This window comes from Thalia democratica, chromosome 4 (genome assembly GCF_965202585.1).
Source record: "Thalia democratica chromosome 4, ktThaDemo2.hap1.1, whole genome shotgun sequence".
NCBI lineage: Eukaryota > Metazoa > Chordata > Thaliacea > Salpida > Salpidae > Thalia > Thalia democratica.
Window position 1 is genome coordinate 72,588,719 of NC_139168.1, and position 19,299 is coordinate 72,608,017.

Consider the following 19,299-nt stretch of genomic DNA (forward strand, 5'->3'; position numbering starts at 1 on the left):
AACGAAACTTTTAGTAACAAATTCAAATCCATTTTCTCACTGGTTTTAAAGCTCTTTAATGCTTTGTTCTGTAACAACTCATAAATAATAATATTTATCTTCTAATCAAAAAATCAAATTAGTAAAAAAAACTAACAATTTATAAAAAAGGTTTATTTTATTCTAAAAATTTATATTGATAGACATGGCTATTTAATAAATTATCGTTTAAATTTATTTATATTGCTATTTAAAATAAAAACATCAATAGCTCGTCTACTTTTTCATTAACCAATTTAGCATAAAAGCTGCAAGATTTTTATTCTTAAAAACACATTTAGTGATTTACATACCTTAAATGACATAAACAATAAACATACTTATTAAAAAATACGTATTTTAACATTTTTTACAACTTTATAGATAAAATACCGCTGTATCATTTTTAGCCTTATTCGAAAAATTTATTAGAAGCTAAACAATCTAAAACCTTTCTGCTGCAGCCCACCTGTAAAACAGCTAGAATCTTATCAGATTTGATTCGTTTTATCAACAATAATCCAAACTTTACCGGGGTTGCTCAATTAAACATTATGAAATATAATGCTTACGTACGATTTATAATTTAGGTATATAAAACAGTCCAAGACTATAAACATCCTAATAGCAATTTTTTAATTTATTTTACCTTGAAACTATAAGGCAAAGACAGTCAGTTTAAAATAACTTGTACAAGTATTACATAACAACTTAATTAAAAACTTATCTGTGTCACGTTACTTACTTATTAACTAATATAACTTACTATATAATTTTTTAACTTATGTTCATTATTTGTTTAAGTTTTTGATAAGGACAGTTTGTTCTACATGTTATTATTAAAACATTGTATTCAATACTTAAAATGATAAAACGTAACCTAAAACGGAAAAAAGATTTATCATTTCAATTGCAAATTAAGCACTTTAAGTAATCGAACCATGAAACGATTATCTCAACTTTCACGCGTCATCAACTTTCTCTCGTGTATAACTACGTCACGACAAATTATCACGAACGCTCTCTCGATAACTTTACAATTTAGTCTCCGGTAGCTGCGCACGTTACTAACCGTTTCCAGCGAAATGGCAGTGATTTTGCTTCAATTTGCTAGTCGTTCAAACACGACTATAAATCATATCATTTAGAAAATTGGCTGGAAGAAGTGATGTTGTTGTGTGACGTAACAAACAGCTTTCGCTTGCAAAGCCGAAGTTTTGTTACGTCACAAAAGGCTTTTGCTACTAAAGCTGAAGCAGCATTTGTAGCTAAAACTTCAACTTATTTACGCTTGAACACAGTCGCCATCTTTTTTACGTTTAAGCTCATGTCTTATAAATCGTTTTTGCAATTTTATTTTCAATAATATAATGTAGCATGTAACTCGAAAATTATTTTAATAAGAGTTGCAAAATTAAACGAAAGGTTTGAATACAATTCCTTATCAAAAGATTCTTAAACTCTATAGTCTTGAGTTCGAGAATTTATAACAGTATTTGCTTATATTACAAACAAAAAACGAATTGATTTTACTATAAAAACAAAAAACTTTAATAAAATAATAAATATGTTGTGCTTAATTGATGATTACCTAAATATTAAAATATGTTTATGAACTATAAAACTTTTAAATCTTACTTAAAAACTTGTAACTTATTGTTCAACCACTGTCGCAAATAACTTTCTTAGTGGTTGTTTTAAACATTGTTAAATTTTATATTTATTTAATATAAAATTAAAAACAACAAAACTTTGTTAAAATAACTTTTTTAGCCGAAGTAACTTGAATTGAATCAGTGGAGTTTTGATACAACAAAAAAAGTATTCACTTTCTGGTTAGTTACGAATTATTATTTTAAATACAGTAGCTGATGTCAATTTTGTTTAAATAAAAATGCAGTCAAAAATGTGTAAATTTTCCAACAAAAGTTTTGTTTCAGCTTTAAGAATCACATTAAAATCATACTTATGTTCTTTTAATAAGATATTGTAAAACTTTTAACTCGGAAAATTTGTGATTTAATTTATTTTCAGTAATTAATATCAATGTCCCTACTGTAGTTAGTCACATTTCAAAAAAGAAATAATGTCAAACTTTCTATTTTCTATATGTGGTGAATAATGACAGTTAAGTTTTCTTATCAATAAAATATGTTCAACTTCATTAAATTTAAAATCAGTGATCCATGAAAAGCTCTATCTAATTTTTACACGTTTACAAACAATTTCACTTGACGTCAAAAAGTATCATCAGTAACTTTCTTTCATAATACTTTAATTTACTGAATTACATTTAATTAATTAACTTACATAGAGCAGTTTAGAATATGGTATCTTACTTTCACTTCTGAAAATTGTCCTTGTGGAACTTAAATACAATAAATATAACTAAAATCTAGTTAAAATGAGGTTGAAGATGACTTAATCTGTTAACTAAAAAAAGTTATGTACTAATTGTATTCAAATTAATGTAAAGCTTAAAGTTAAAAAGTAAACAAGTACTTAAATTGTGTACTGTTTTGTTAACATTTCGAAACTAATTTCGCTAATTTAAAAGAAAAATATAACAACGGCTATTTTATTTTCAGTTAGTTTTATACTTTCATTGTTGTTAAGCACTTTTTAAGTTTCTAATTTTATTGTCCGTTTTAACGTTTTACCAAGTTTGAAATAACTCATTCTATATTCACCCATAGTAGAAGTATAAAAAAAACATCTTTATCACTCCCTTTAAATTATATTTCTCACTACTATTTTATCACCCTTCACAAATTTACTCGTTTTTAATTTTCATATACTAATTAACTTTTTCTGCAACTCACTAGTTATTGCCTTCAGATAACCAAATCAACTACAGGTAGCGATATAACCACTTTAAAAGCAGTGGTACAAAAGAAAATTCATACATTTTACTATTTTATATTGTATCAACTTTTTTTTTGTAGTTTGATAATATTTAATCAGCTTTTAGTTTAACAATTTTTGTTTATTTGTTTCAAATTCAAGCGATATGACCCTCTTGAGAGAAATATTAAAAAGATTAAAAAGGCATAATAAACTCTTGGTAAAAATTTAATGAGTTACTAACTATTAAAAGGTAGATTTTTAATAAATGCTGCTCATAAACCTTAATATTTTCTAAATTCAGGTTTTCAGCTTAAAAACATTTTAATTTTTTGAAACATCGTAAAATAATTTTTTTTGAAGACTTAGACTAAAATGCTTATATGAAGGCTTTTATCACTTTTCTTAAATACACGAAAATATTGAGAAATAGTGTTTTAGCTGAATTTTCAAAACAATATATCACAAGAATAACGATGAAATGTTTGTATTTAAAGGCGGGTAATGCTTAAATAAGTTTTTAAAATTCTATTATGTAGTCTAACTTTTTAGAAGTATTTTAGAATTCGTTAAACAATTATGACGTCATAAATGGAAAAAAAAAACTAAAAAATCTATCAAAAAACACCCAATGGGCCAAAACTTATAATTTGAAATCAAACTTGCACAACTTCTGCTGTAAACTTTATATTTTAAGCTTGGTCTGAATACTCTGAATGCAATAATATTTGCTTATTAGCTACTAACCTTTTTTTCTAAGTCGCTGGTCCATCAGAGCAAAAATTTATTTAAGTTGTAAAGTCAAGATGCGTAGGGAACACAAAATCGTTTAAAATTAGTTTTACAATTCTCTTGCTCAAAATTATACATATAAAAACGATTGACATGGAATAAAAACTTTTTATTTTGACATTGATAGTCTTCTACGACAAAACTATACATTAAGGTCTATTACTTTTTGTTATTTTGAAATTAACGTAACTAAATTTGTTGAGTATTACCTATTATAAAATGCTTTTGTTTTACTGATCTAAAACGGTTACATCTAAACTATTTCAAGAGCCAGAAGTGAGTAAGTAATTAAAAAAATATATAATAATGACATTTTTTTAAATTTTGCTTATTTAATGTGTAATGAATAAGTGGGGAAAGTGGTTAACAAAAATTACAATAATAAAATTTTGTGTGGCTTTCTTACAAGTTGAAAAATAAGAATTAACTTTTAAAATTACTTCAAATTGTTTCTTACCTCACCAAAAGCATCTTAAAAAATTTTATGATAACAATTTTAAGAAACTAATAATCTTTAAGATAGCACAGTATAACTCGTTTATTTTACTTTTTAAAATTGTAAAAACTAAGCAAACATTTTATCAAATTATGTTTAACTCTAAGCAAAATATTATTTACTTATATATTTCATGAGTGACTCTTACTTAGTAATAAATATTCATAGATTTTAAAATGACAATAAATAACTTTAAACCCTCATAACATTATGTTATATATTGTATTTTAACAATTACTTAATGGTAACCTATCTTACACTTTTCTGTATAACTTGATTTATGTTGATCGAAGCTTTATAAATGAAGCATTCCAGTTGCCATAGTCGTTTTAACCAATTAGCTTTTAATTAACTTTTCTTATTCTTAAAACTGTATTGTCAGCGTATTTTCTAAGCTAAATAATGTTTATGAAATGTTTCTTGCACAACTAAAAATAAATGTGCTTAAAAATTACTAAGTTAGAATATTTAGGTTAGCAACATTTAACACTTTGTAAATACTACGAAAACACATTTGATAAAAAAATAGTTGGATCGAACATGAAACATTTAAAAAATGACTAAAAACAATTATTGCCATGTTAATTTTAAATAAAATTTAGAAAAAAATAGAGTTTGTTTAAGATACTTTTCATTTTTATTATTATCTTAACGTCATATAAACAAAACTTCTTCAATCTAAATATGATTGAGAGACAGGCATATATATTACGTAGATCTCTAAAATTAATTAACATTAGTTAATATGGGTTTCTAAACTTTTTCTTATCTGTAAAATAAAGTTTGCCATAACAAAAAAACTCAAGTATGCGTTATCTTTTTCACATAATTTAGAAAACGACATGAATTAAAATGCTCAATTTTAGTGAACATAACTATCAAAATTTTGTTTAACAATTGTTACTAAGCTGACACTGTTTCAACTAAAACAATCTTTAAAGTTTTAAGCAATAGCGGTAGTTTTTTAAACTCTATTAAAAAAAAATAATTTTAAGTAACACTTTGTAAATAAAAGCTTTAAAGATTCTTTTAGGTGAAACAGTGTCAGCTGAATAACAATCGTTGAACAAACTTGTTACAGTTAATATGTTTTAAAAGTAGTTTTTTAGCTGTAAGTTTAATTGCTTGTAGATCAAGAAAAACTATGTACGAATTTTAAATACATTAGGTTATAGTTTATTTATACTTTAAAGCTTCTTTTAAAAAGTTCAACACTTATTAAAATTTGTTTGATTATTTATAATTTTTTAAAAGTTTTTCTGCTTTTATGACGACATATTGACAAAAATAATGAAAGTTAGAATAAAAAATATTAACTGCTTTGACCTTCATAGAAAGCCCCCAATTAAAATGCCATTAAACATAAAAAAATTTGTATTTTTTTTTGTGAAATTTTTAATTCTAAAACTTACAACTTTTAGGTAGTTTTGAAATCGTTTTAATTTTTTTTTAAGTGAAAAAACACCTCTGTGAAACTCGAAGAACTTATTTTTATTTCTATCATACCACTCATGCTAAACCTAACTATAAGTATGTACTTATCTGAAGGATGCACAATTTTAGGCAAATTAAGACTTCGGCTTTAAATGATTTAGTAAGTGTAGCTGGTACTTGATAAATTATACTGGCATTTAAATAGATAGCTTTAATATACCAGTAAAACTATAATCATATATTAAAAAGTATTCTAAAGCTAAATTAAGTGATATGTAAATTAGTGATAACTAAAAAGATACTTACTAGTTAATAAATATAAATGTTGTATATAAAATTTAATATATTTTTATTAGTTATTGAATTTATATCAATTTCACTTGTACGTTTAGAAAAACAAAGCCATACGAACTTAACTAAATTGTTGTTAGTAAAATCTCTGAAATTATAATTATACCAGTATAAAACATTTTACTCAAAAACTAACAAATATAGAAGAAGTTGTCAAAAATGAGATTACTCTCTTTTGGACATACTTCATTCAAGTTCATAGTATTACATCTGCAATTAGTTTAACTTTTTATATAAGTATAGTTTTTTATCGAAACATGATTAGTTTTATACTAAAATTGTTTTAAAATTAAATTAATTTTGTTAAATTATAAAATTATTTACTAAGTTTGAACTTGTGCAGAAATATAGCCAAACTTACTTTATGCAAAATTGACCCATTATCTAAACAAAAAAATCTCTCAACAATCATTTTTTATCTGTAGTGTAGCTTGTACAAATTTTAAAAAATGTTGTCTTTTTATAAATTTGTAGATTTTTGTTCATCACCACTCATCTCATTACTTTTATTCTTTTTATTTTACTGCAATAGATGTATAGATATTTTAAAACGGTAAGTAAGCAGTTTTATTTAAAGCTAAATCATTTAATTGTGGACTGTTTAACACCATGAAACAAAAAAGGTTTGATTACTAATTAGATTTCGTATTAAGTGTAGTTTGAAATTATACTTTTGAAAATAAAAATAATTATTTCTATAGCTATATAATTTATTTGTATTTAGCAGTGTTATCAACATTAACTTTGGTCTTATTTTATAACATTATTAAACATTTTACTAAGTTTTACATTAATGAGGTCATACACTATACTAAATTATTTTTATTTTACGATTTAATTGCTAACTATAGTAATTTTTTTTACAATAAAAAAAACGCGCTCGAGAATTAAATATAACGAACTTTGGATTATTAAGTTGTATATTTAAATTGTAGAACACTTGGTAAGAGTTATTATAACACATGATTAGCAATTTTCGATTAAGTGTTTCATTTGGTCTAAACCTCTTAAATTTTTAAACCGCCTTGTGCGCTATACAAGTCTTTGCAGCATATAAAGCTTTGATTGAAAAACTCGTTTATGATTAAACAACACTTTGCTTTCACACTGAAAGAGCTGAAAAATTTTCAGATAGAACTGAAAATCTCAAAAATCCTTACGCTTGGACTTATTTACCATCTTTATGAACTCAAAAGGTTTAAATTTATGCTTTTAAATACCTTTTGCATTTTTATTATTATTAGTTAGATGCAGAAAATAAACTTTTAAAAAGTGTTAAAAACAATTTAAATAGTAAACTACAACTACAACTACAATAGTAAACTACAACTGATAAATGTAGAACGAAACTTTTAGTAACTAATTCAAATCCATTTTCTCACTGTTTTTAAAGTTCTCTAATAATTGTTCTGTAATAACTCATGAAAAGTAATATTTGTCTTCTAAATAAAAAGAAACAAATCAGTTAAAAAACTAATAACTTATAAAAAAGTTAATATTATTCTAAAAAAAATGTTATTATTAATAGACATAGTTATTAAATAAGTAATGTTTTAAATCTATTTATATTGCTACTTAAAATAAAAACATCGTTAATGAATAAGTAGCTTAAAGTTAACCAATTTAGCTAAAAAGCTGCAACACTTTTGTTCTTATCAGAAACACATTAAGTGATTTACATAGCTTAAATGACATTAGCAATAAACAGACGTATTAGAAAAAACATATTTAAACATTTTTTCCAACTTTATAGATATCTGGTAATGAAAAAAACTTAAAGGGGTTAAGTATTTTAATAACTAATAAACGTATCAACAGAGTATGAATCTTAATTGATTTTTAATGTGTTTATCAAATAATAAACCATTGCTTTTTACGACAGTTGTTAAATAGTTGTACTATGTGGATTTCAGGTGTTTCTGAATATTAATTCGGTTTAATGTAACTCGGTTTAATTTATTGTAAAACAATTTTATATATTTACTTATAATATGTTTGAGTAAAATTGTGTTGGAATAGAGGGCTATGTCTTATAAAAATACTGCTGTATCATTTTTAGCCTTATTCGCAAAATTTATTTGTAGGTAAAAAATATAAAATCTTTCTCAGAAGCCCACTTGTGAAACAGATAGAATCTTATCAGAGTTGATTTGTTTTATCAACTATAATCTAAATTTTACTGGGGTTGCTAAATTAAAAATTTTTAAGTATAATGCCTACGTACGACTTATAATTTAGGTATATAAAACAGTCCAAGACTATAAACATCCTAAATGTAATTTTTTTTACCTTTAAACTATAAAGAAAACACAGTCATTTGAAAATAACTTTTACAAGTACATATTGCATAACAACTTCATTAAAACTTATCTGTATCACGTTACTTACTTATTAACTAATATAACTTACTATATAATTTTTTAATTTATGTTCATTATTTGTTTAAGTTTTTAATAAGGACAGTTTGTTTTACATGTTGTTATTAAAACATTGTATTCAATACTTTAAAAGATAAAACTTAACCTAACATGGAAAAAGATTTAACATTTCGATTGCAAATTAAGCACTATAAGTAATCGAACCATAAAACGATTCTCTCAATTTCTACGCGTCATCAATTTGTTCTCGTGTAAAATTACGTCACGACCAAATATCACGAACGCTCTTGATAACTTTACAAGTTATTGTTAGGTAGCTGCTCCCGTAACAACATGTTTCTAACAGAAATATCGGCGTATTGATGCAACAATTTGCAAGTCGTTCAAACACGACTATAAATTATTCAATGTAGAAACTCGGCTGGAAGAAGTGAAGTGGTTGTGTGACGTAACGAACGGCTTTCCCTTTCAAAGCCGAAGTTTAGTTACGTCACAAAAGGCTTTTGCTACAAAAGCTGAAGCAGCATTTGTAGATAAAACTTCAACTTTTTTACGCTTGAACACATTTGCCATCTTTTTTTACGCTTAAGCTCATGTCTTAGAAGTCTGTTTTTCAATTTTATTTTCAATAATTTAATGTAACATGTTATTGGAAAATTATGTTAACAAAAGTTAAAAAATTAAACGAAAGTTTTGTACACAATTCCAAATCAAATGATTATTAAACTTTATAGCCTTGAGTTGGAAAAACTTGTGAAAAGCGTTTGCTTATATTACAAACAAAAAACAAATTAATTTTATCACAAAAAAAAGTATTTTAATAACAAAAGAAATATTTTGGTTTATTGATAAATACCTAAATATTAAAATATGTTGTTGAGCTATAGAAATTTCAAATATTACTTAAAGCTTGTGACTTATAGTTCAATTCCTGTAGGAAATAACTTTCTTGGTGGCTATTTTAAACATTTTTCAATGTTTTATTTATTTTATATTAAAGTTAAAAATCAACAGATTTTTGTCAAACTAATATTTTTAGCCGAAGTGACTTGGATTGAATCAGTTGAGTTTGGATACAACAAAAGAAGTATTCACATTCTGGTTAGTTATGAATAATAATTTCAAATACAGTAGCTGATATCAATTTTGTTTAAATAAAAATGCAGTCAAAAATATGTAAATTTTCCAACAAAATTTGTGTTTCAGCTTTACGAATCACATTAAAATCATACTTATGTTCTTTTAATAAGATATTGTAAGAATTTTAATTTGGAAAATTTGTGACCTAATTTATTTTCATTATTTAATATCTATGTCCCCACTGCAGTTAGTCACATTTAAAAAAAGAAATAATGTCAAAATTTCTATTTTCTATATGTGGTGAATAATGACAGTTAAGTTTTCTTATCAATTGAAATATATTCAACTTCGTTAAATTAAAATTCAGTGATCCATGAAAAGCTTCTAAAGTTTTACACGTTTAGAAACATTTTCACATGACGTCAAGAAATATCATACAATATTTTTCTTTCATAATACTTTAATTAACTAACTTACATTCAAATAATTAACTTACAAAGAGCAGTTAAGAATATGGTTCTTACATTAACTTCTAAAAATTGTCCTTGTGTTAACTAATAACCATTTTAATGAGGTTAAAGGCAGCAAAAATATTCTGGTATTTTCAATGTTAAAATATTACAGCAAATATTACGTGTTTAAACTTTACAAAGTGGCTAAACATGTAATCTGAAAAAACCTAAAAAGTCAGTTTAGTTTCTGAGGTGACTAAATTTTATTTTTTGCTAAAACTTTGTTGTTACTTATAACTCAAAACATAAATATAAGTATCAGACCCATTTAACTAACTTTAAAAAATTTTAATTGATTAAGTATAGATGATATAGATCAGGGGTCGGCAGGCAGTTGGTGGTTGCGGGCCAAATTTCAAGTTTCCAAAGTCTTCGCGGGCCGCAGTTTTAGTGATATTTCAATAATCTTATGGTTTTAGTTTTAGTCACACTAGAGAAAATTTTTACTTTTATTCACCTTATTATTTAAAATGACTTTTAGTTATACATAGAATGCCTGATTAAATTAATATTGATTATGATTCACATTGACTAATATACTTTAATAACTGTTAAATTTTAATTATGTACTAATATTGTTAATAAAGTATGTACTTTCATGAGCAATTAATAAGTTAAACTTAATATTTTTTTAATTTTACTTACAACCTAACTCTCTATAAAAACCAAACTTGAAAGACAATTTATGGGTTACTTTTATACATTTGTTATATCATCAACACTTTTTCATATTTCTAAGAATATTTACTTCGAAAAAAGTTTTTGCGAGTTAAATAATTTACACTCATTTAGAAATTTAGTAATTAGTTAACATAATAAAATTAATACCTGTTTGTATTCAGAAAGCTAAAAAAAATGATTTAACATAATTTATTCTCAAATACATTAATAATTAAATATTTTATTAGTAGTTAGACTTTTACATGGTTTCCACTTAAAAAGCAAAAATGTCTGAGATGCATCAAACCAGCTTAAATTTATTAAAAATTTAAAAAGCTAATAAATAGTTGTTAATCAAGCTTAAAAACCTAGTTAAAATATCGTCATTATCAAAAAGTACACAAAGTGTAAAAAACAAGAAAAAAATGCAATTAGTAAACTACACAACAGTCATAAAAACTATTCTGAGAATTGGAAGATTTCTTTAAAGTGTTTGAAATAAAAGCTTCACACACACCTGAGTTTTCAAGCTTTTAAAATAGCCTGTTTGTGTAGCAAGCCAGTTAATATAAAGTTCACTACATAAAGAAATACCAAAGGTTATTAGCAGTAAATAAATTACATGCCAAAAATATATAAGTCAGCTGGAATGGACAATTAAGTTTTTTAAACAAGTTTTACAAAAGTATAAAATTTTATTGAGTCATTAGCAAAGTAGATTTTTTTTTTTATTAATCATGATAGCAATTCTTTATTTGCAATAAGAACATTGCATTTAAATACATTAATTGTAAAATATAAGACGAGCTACAAGAATAAAAAAAGCGTTAGTTAGGAGTTATTGCGAGAAACAATAAAAAAATCACCAAAGTCATTTTCGACTAAGCACATTATTATCTTCAGTAACAACAGAATAATCAAAAAAAATTGTTAAGGCAAGTAATAAAGTAGCAAAATTTATTACCTAAAACAAGATATCGTTCATAATTGAAAACTTTTATAAAGAATTGATGTTGGCGGTAATGAAAAACTTTTGTTTATTTCTTCAATTACAACATGAAGTCGTGTTTAGGAAATGCATTAAGGTTATAAAGTCGCATAAATCCAATTAGGACTTTAATCAAACTGTTAACATGAGAGCACTGAAAGAAAAACTATTGCTTATCTGAGAATTTTTATTAGAGATTTTTTTACTAACTTTGACATTTTAGTAGAATTTCTTGGTTTAGTTCCAACGCGAAGCACAACAATCGGTGAAATTTTTCAAGTAAAGGTGCAATGTACCAATACGGAGTTTTTGGAAGTACAATTCCTTTTTTTTATTTTGGTATAAAGTTTAATTAAAGTTTTAAAAAATGTCTTATAACATTTATTAATATCAAAAAATACTGTCAAGCTACTATAATATATTTTTTAATAAAAAAAAATTTGGTAATTTTTTTGAGTCAAATCGAAATTTCATTACTTTTAATGTAAAAATTGTTTGAAATTACAGGTTTTTTCAAATATTCTCAAATTCAAGTTTTTTTCTAGAATTTTTAACCGTAAATTCACAAATTCAAAGCTTTTCCTGGATTCAACTTTTTTGACAACACTGATTGTTCATTCTTTAATGTACACAATAATATAAATAATATTTTGAATTATATCAGCTGCAAGACTTAAAATTTAACATATATTAAAACTCAAACTAACACTGTGGATTGAGCGAAACATACATCATAAGTTTAATTTGCCACTCTTTCAAGCAAAAAAGCCAGCCTGAGTCAACAAAAACATTCCAGATATTTTTGTATACAAAAAGCAATTCTAGCCAAAAACTTAAAAAATGGCTTAGTTGGCATGAGATTTGAAGTCTTTAAATAGTGATGTGTGGCAATGTTTAGTTGTTTATTTGCTTGAATTTGAACTATTTTGATTAACAATGTACAAACTTTATAAATTTACAATCCCTATATCTAGTTTATATTAAATAGGTGGCTCCAAAAAACAGCAATTGTGTGTATTGATATGCAAAGCATAAAAATTAACTTAGCTTGAAAAAAACAATGTTTGAAAAATGGAATGTATACCTAACAAAAATTATATTAACTTATGTCACATATATTGTTTTAAATGTGTCTGTAAAAATTTAAATATGACATGTATAAATAAAAATGTTAGAAAAGTATGCATAAACTAAACTTAAACTAACTAAAGTATTAAACAAAAAGTGGTTTAAAGTATGAGCATTTTTTGAAGTTGGTGTGAATAGAAAACTTATAAAAATTAAAATGTGTCAAAACAAAAATCAAATGAACCTTATTTCTTATTACTATGTTATTTTTAATGTTATAATATAACATTAATATAACATTTACAAATAAAAAAATTATAAAAGAAACTGAGGTATAAAAATATTGAAAAAGAATATCTAACCTATAAATAAATAACACTTTAGTTAATTACTGTGCATTACTTTTGTACAAAATGGAAACTATTTGCATTTAGTTTATTTAATAAATAGGTATTATATAACCAACTTATTAAATCCAAGCACTCTTGACACTTTTTTCTTAGATAACTACTTACTGCTGTAAAAAAGAAGTAACTATAAAACTGAGATTCATATCCTGTTAGAACCCTAATCTGTCTTTTTCACATTTTTAAACTAAAGCAGTAATGTTTTGAAATTAATTTAAAATGTTATAGAGAGACTTAAAATCAAACTAATCAAATTAAGTCGAATTACCGAAAAAATTTAACTAGAAATATAATTTTGCTCAGCGGGCCACATTTACATGCTCGCGGGCCACAAAAATTTCTTTCGCGGGCCGCATTCCATTCAAAAAAATAACATGCTCGCGGGCCGCAGATTTACCCTTCGCGGGCCGCAATTGGCCCGCGGGCCGCAGTTTGCCGACCCCTGATATAGATAATATACCAAATTTAATAAATTCTACCAGTAATTTTTTAAGTGTTGATTATGACAACCTTTTAACGAAAACTTTTTTTTGGGAGTTCAGTTAGGTTCAACAAAGTTTAGTTTATTGTTTGAAAGTATCAAACGATTGTGTAACATAACTCTTATTGAACATACCAACAGTGTGTAGGCTTTGGATAAACAACGTTTTAAACCGGCGGCGCGGATCCAGAAAATTTAAGTCTTTTGGTTGTCGGAGCATTTCGAACTAGTGATTTGCCAGCTACAGTATACCGGATCCACCAGGTTAACGATTTTGACGCTCATTAATGACGTCATCGGTGTTAAAGCAGCGAGGTTTAAATGATCTGGTTAGTATATCTAACAAGCAATTGTTCAACTTGATTTAATTTATTACAATTGTATAATTATCAATATAAAAAAGTGTATATAAAACATTTAAATTCTTTATTCAGCCACCTAACTTGTTGTAAATCGAAAGACTTTTAAAAAGCATCATTAAAAATAGTGTCGCTTGCCTTACTATCTTCTATCTAGCTTTTTATGCTAATAAAAATTTCTTAAACAAGCTTAAAGGACCACTTTTCCATTCGTTTAACAAACAAAGGGTAAAAAAATTATGTACTATTTGTATTTAAATTTCTGTAAAGCTTAATGTTAGAAAATATACAAGTGCTTAAATTGTGTGGTATTTTGTTAATAGTTCGAAACTAATTTCGCTAATTGAATAGAAAAATGTAACAACGGCTATTTAAATTTCAGTTAGTTTTATACTTTTATTGTTGTTAAGCACTTTTTAAGTTTCCAATTTTATTGTAATTTTTACCGTTTTAACAAGTTTTAAAAACTCATTTTCATATTTACAGACACGGTAGTAGTATAAGAATAACATAGTTATGATTCCCTTTAATCGCCCTATTACTATTTTATTGCCCTTCACGAGTTTATATTTTCTAATTTATTTCTAGTTAATATATTCTTTAACTTGTTAACTACTAATTAACTCTTCTGCAACTCACTAGTTATTGCCTTCTGATAACCGAAATCGACTTAAGGTAGCGATATCACCTACTTTAGAAACTGTAGTACAAACAATTTCATACATTTTACTATTACATATTGTATCAACTTTTTATTTGTAATTTGATAATAATTTAAACAGCTTTTAGTGAAAATATTTTTTTTGTTTTCAGTTTAAGCAGTATGACCCACTTTAGAAACTGTAATACAATTGATTGATAGATAAAATAAGATTGATTGTTTGATAAATTATAGTTTAAATTTATTTATATTGCTATTTAAAATAAAAGCATCGTTAATTAAAAAGTAGCTTGTCTACTTTTTCATTAACCAATTTAGCGAAAAAGCTGCAAGATATTTTTTCTTAATTAAAACAAATTAGTGATCTACATACCTTAAATGACATTAGCAATAAACAGACTTATTAGAAAATACATATTTTAAACATTTTTTCCAACTTTGTAGATATCCGGCAAAAAAAAAAACTTAAAGGGGTTAAGTATTAAAATAACTAATAAAGGTATCAACAGAGTATAAGTCTTAATTAATTTTTAATGTATTTATCGAATAATAAACCATTTTTTTACGACAATTGTTAAATAGTTGTACTCTGTGGTTTCAGGTGCTTCTGATTGAAAATAATTAAATTCGGTTTAATTTAAGCTTTTATTTGTAAAACAATTTTATTAATTTACTAATTATATGTTTGAGTACAATTGTATGGGATAGAGGTTCATGTCTTATAAAAATATGTCATTTTTAGCCTTATACGCAAAATTTATTAGTTGGTAAAAAATCTAAAACCTTTCTGCAGCAGCCCCTTTGTAAAACAGATAGAATATTATCAGAATTTATCAACTGTTACACAAACTTTACTGGGGTTGCTCAACTAAACATTATGATATATAATGCCTACGTACGATTTATAATTTAGGTATATAAAAGAGTCCAAGACTATAAACATCCTAAAATTAATTTTTTTAATTTATTTTACCTTTAAACTATAAGGCAAACACAGTCAGTTCAAACTAACTTGTACAAGTATTTCATAACAACTTAATTAAAAACTTATCTGTGTCACGTCGGTTACTTATTAACTAATATAACTTACTATATAATTTTTTTAACTTATGTTTATTAGTTGTTTAAGTTTTTAATAAGGACAGTTTGTTTTACATGCTATTATTGAAACATTGTATTCAATACTTAAAAAGATAAAACGTAACCTAAAACGGAAATATATTTATCATTTCGATTGCAAATTAAGCACTATAAGTAATCAAACCATGAAACGATTCTCTCAATTTCCACGCGTCATCAATTTGCTCTCGTGTAAAACTACGTCACGACAAATTATCACGAACGCTCTCGATAACTTTACAATTTAGTCTCCGGTAGCTGCGTCCGTTACAATCGGTTTCCAGCGAAATGGCAGTGATTTTGCTTCAATTTGCAAGTCGTTCAAACACGACTATAAATCATATCATTCAGAAACTCGGCTGGAAGAAGTGATGTTGTTCTGTGACGTAACAAACAGCTTTAGCTTGCAAAGCCGAAATTTTGTTATGTCACAAAAGGCTTTTGTTACTTAAGCTGAAGCAGCATTTGTAGCTAAAACAACTTATTTACGCTTGGACATAGTCGCCATCTTTTTTTACGCTTAAGTTCATGTCTATAAATCTCTTTTGCAATTTTATTTTCAATAATTTAATGTACATGTAATTGGAAAATTATTTTAATTAGAATTGCAAAATTAAACGAAAGGATTGAATACAGTTCCATAATAAATGATTCTTAAACTTATAGCCTTGAGTTCGAGATCTTGTAACAAGTGGTTACTTATATTACAAACAAAAAACAAATTGATTTTACTACAAAAAAAATTTATGAAATTTTAATAAAATAATAAACATGTTGTGGTTTATTGATGATTACCTAATTATCAAATGTTGAACTATAAAACTTTTGAATCTTACTTAAAAGCTTGTGACTTATAGTTCAACCACTGTAAGAAATAACCTTCTTAGTGGCTATTTTAAACACTGTTAAATGTTTTATTTTATACAAAATTTAAAATCAACATATTTTTGTTAAGCTAATGTTTTTGAGGAGTAACTTGAATTGAATCAGTGGAGTTTTGATACAACAAAAGAAGTATTCACATCCTGGTTAGTTATGAATTATAATACAGTGGCTGTATTTTAAATACAGTGGCTGATGTCAATTTTGTTTAAATAAATATGCAGTCAAAAGTGTGTAAATTTTCCAACAAAATTTGTGTTTCAGCTTTAGGAATCACATTAGAATTATACTTATGTTCTTTTAATACGATATTGTAAGACTTTTAACTCAGAAAATTTGTGATTTAATATATTTTCAGTATTTAATATCTATTAATATCTATGTATGTTTAACATCTTATGGTTTCATAAAAATTAGATAGCTTTCAAATATTATACATTAAAAAATATACTTAATGTCAACAAACTAACAAAAAGAAGCGATAGAATCAAAACATTCAACTGAGCAAACGTGCAGGTCAAGTAGCATGAAAATTGAAGCAGGCCAGCTAGGAGGTGAAGATAGAAATTATGCGGCACGAGCTAGAAGGCAGAAAATCATTAGGCTACGTTAGCAGGTGAAGCAACAAGGATAGCTTACCAAAAACAAGAAAAAAAGCTAACAACTCAAGACAAAAGCTTAAACTAGGTTATTTTTCAAAATTGTAATTTTTTGCACCCCATCACAAATACACCACGCATCACAACTGGCTGTTAGTGAAGTTATTTTCAAATTAATTATAACCTACTTGAATTTATGTAAAACTTCAATAATAAACTTGAACCAAAAGTAAAAAAACTAACCTTCAAATCAGAATCATTTATTGACTCACAAAATTTTGTATATTGGTATTTCTTTGCACTGTATCGTAGTTGTAGCGGTATATTTTGTGTGTCCACCAAGTTTAAAAGTAATTAAAGATATGGTCTGTTTTTAGATTAGTTTTTTTACTTGTTTTAACAATATAGAAATTTTGATAGCAATATTATTTATGTTTATATAATCCTACAGAAATAACAGTTTTAAAGTTGTCTGCTATCCCACTCAAGTCGAAAAATAAAATTATAATTTTTCGAACCTCTCAAGCTGACGCGGTAAAAAGCTGTTATGACGTCACTAAAATGCCTTAAATGGCAACTGGTTTTGGGAAAAACTTTCAATTTTTTTTAGTTTTAACCGGAATTGTTATCAAAATGAATGCTTTACACTTAGCATTTCTTTTATTTAGGTTTTAAACAAAGCTTTACATGGTATTAATACATCTTGTTGTTTAAAAAACTTTGATTTATAAGTATTAAGAGTGTAATATGTAATCTGTTATGCAACTTTTACAAAGTCAATCATTTCAATTAAAAGCCATTAAAAAGCTATACTTAAATGCAACTTAAGTATTAAATTTAGAACTCATAACTTGTAAAGTATTAATTTTAACACAGATTTTAAATAACTTCGCTTTTCAAAACCTAAAGTTTTTTTTTTGTATAAAATAGTATACTTAACTTTCTATTGTAACTTAACCTTCTTTAGTGTAAAACTCAACAAACTAATGTGAAAAATCAGCCAATAAAATGAATTTTATTGTACAGCCTATTTGGAAGGTCATTAACAATGAAGTTGGAAAAATTAGAGTAACAGTTGTGGAATCTCTTTGATATCAGAGTCTTTACAGATCTGGTTGGTTATTACTAATTTTATATTATTAAAGATAATACTATATATAATTATAAAGTATAGGTTTTTGTATTGTAAATAAAAGTATTAATTATTTGTCAGGATAACAGCTCTTGTTTACTTATCTAAATTTTATTCAACGAAAAATTATACTTTTAGCTTTTTAATGAGTGACAAAATATTCTAATCAATAAACAGACTAACAATATTTAGTGATATTTCATAAGTGACTATAATGTTGATACGTTTTTAATTCAATAAAGTCAAATAGTAAACTTAAATATCTGGTATGATTTGAATGTAGTACGTTAAGAAATACTCTATGCTAACCTATTTTAGATTTTTCTCATAAAACTTAGCTTATGTTGATAAAAGCTTTATAAGTAAAGCATTTTTGTTGCTACAATCATTTAAACTAAATGGCTTATGCTAAATTAAAATTATTTTTAAAACCTATATTCTTAGAATGATTTTGTACAGTACGATTAAAAACTACTTAAAATCATTTAAAAAAGTTTAAAAACTTTTTTTTCTTTTACTTTTAAAGAATTTAACTTTAATCCTTACTCAAACGACGTTAAACATGGTAGTTTCTTTAAATACAATTTTTTTAACGTGTTTTTTAAACGTCTTTTTTTAAATTACAACTGGTATATTTCCGATCGTTTAAAGTTTATTTTTTAAGAAATAACTTAATTAAACTCGAGTTGCTTATTTTTATTTCAACCCTGACCGTAAGTGTTTACTTGTGTTAAAACTAAAGTTTTGCTTTTTATTAAATTGTAATTGATATCTAAAACATCAGTAAATTTAATCAGAATTTGTACAACTAATAACTTTAATATTTAGAAACAACTTTTAGTTACTCGTTTAAACCAATATGAACAAACATAGTTTGAACTATAGTTAAAAATTAGGAAAATGCATAAAACATTTAAATGGACAAAGCAATAACAATTAAACTAAATTGTAGCAGGAAACTTCCCTGAAATTTCTAATTAAAACAGTACAAAATATTAAAAAAAATATAATTAATAAATAAAGGGGTAGGTGTCTAAA

The 19,299-nt window shown here is 25.4% G+C and overlaps 1 long non-coding RNA gene across 1 annotated transcript; it reads left to right on the plus strand.

Moving 5' to 3' along the window:
- The first annotated feature begins 1,790 nt into the window (after positions 1–1,790).
- On the plus strand, positions 1,791–13,819 carry LOC145835103 (uncharacterized). The gene is made up of 3 exons (XR_014369826.1): positions 1,791–1,853; positions 9,353–9,414; positions 13,651–13,819. It is a non-coding gene; the product is annotated as an uncharacterized LOC145835103 (long non-coding RNA).
- Positions 13,820–19,299: the final 5,480 nt, after the last annotated feature.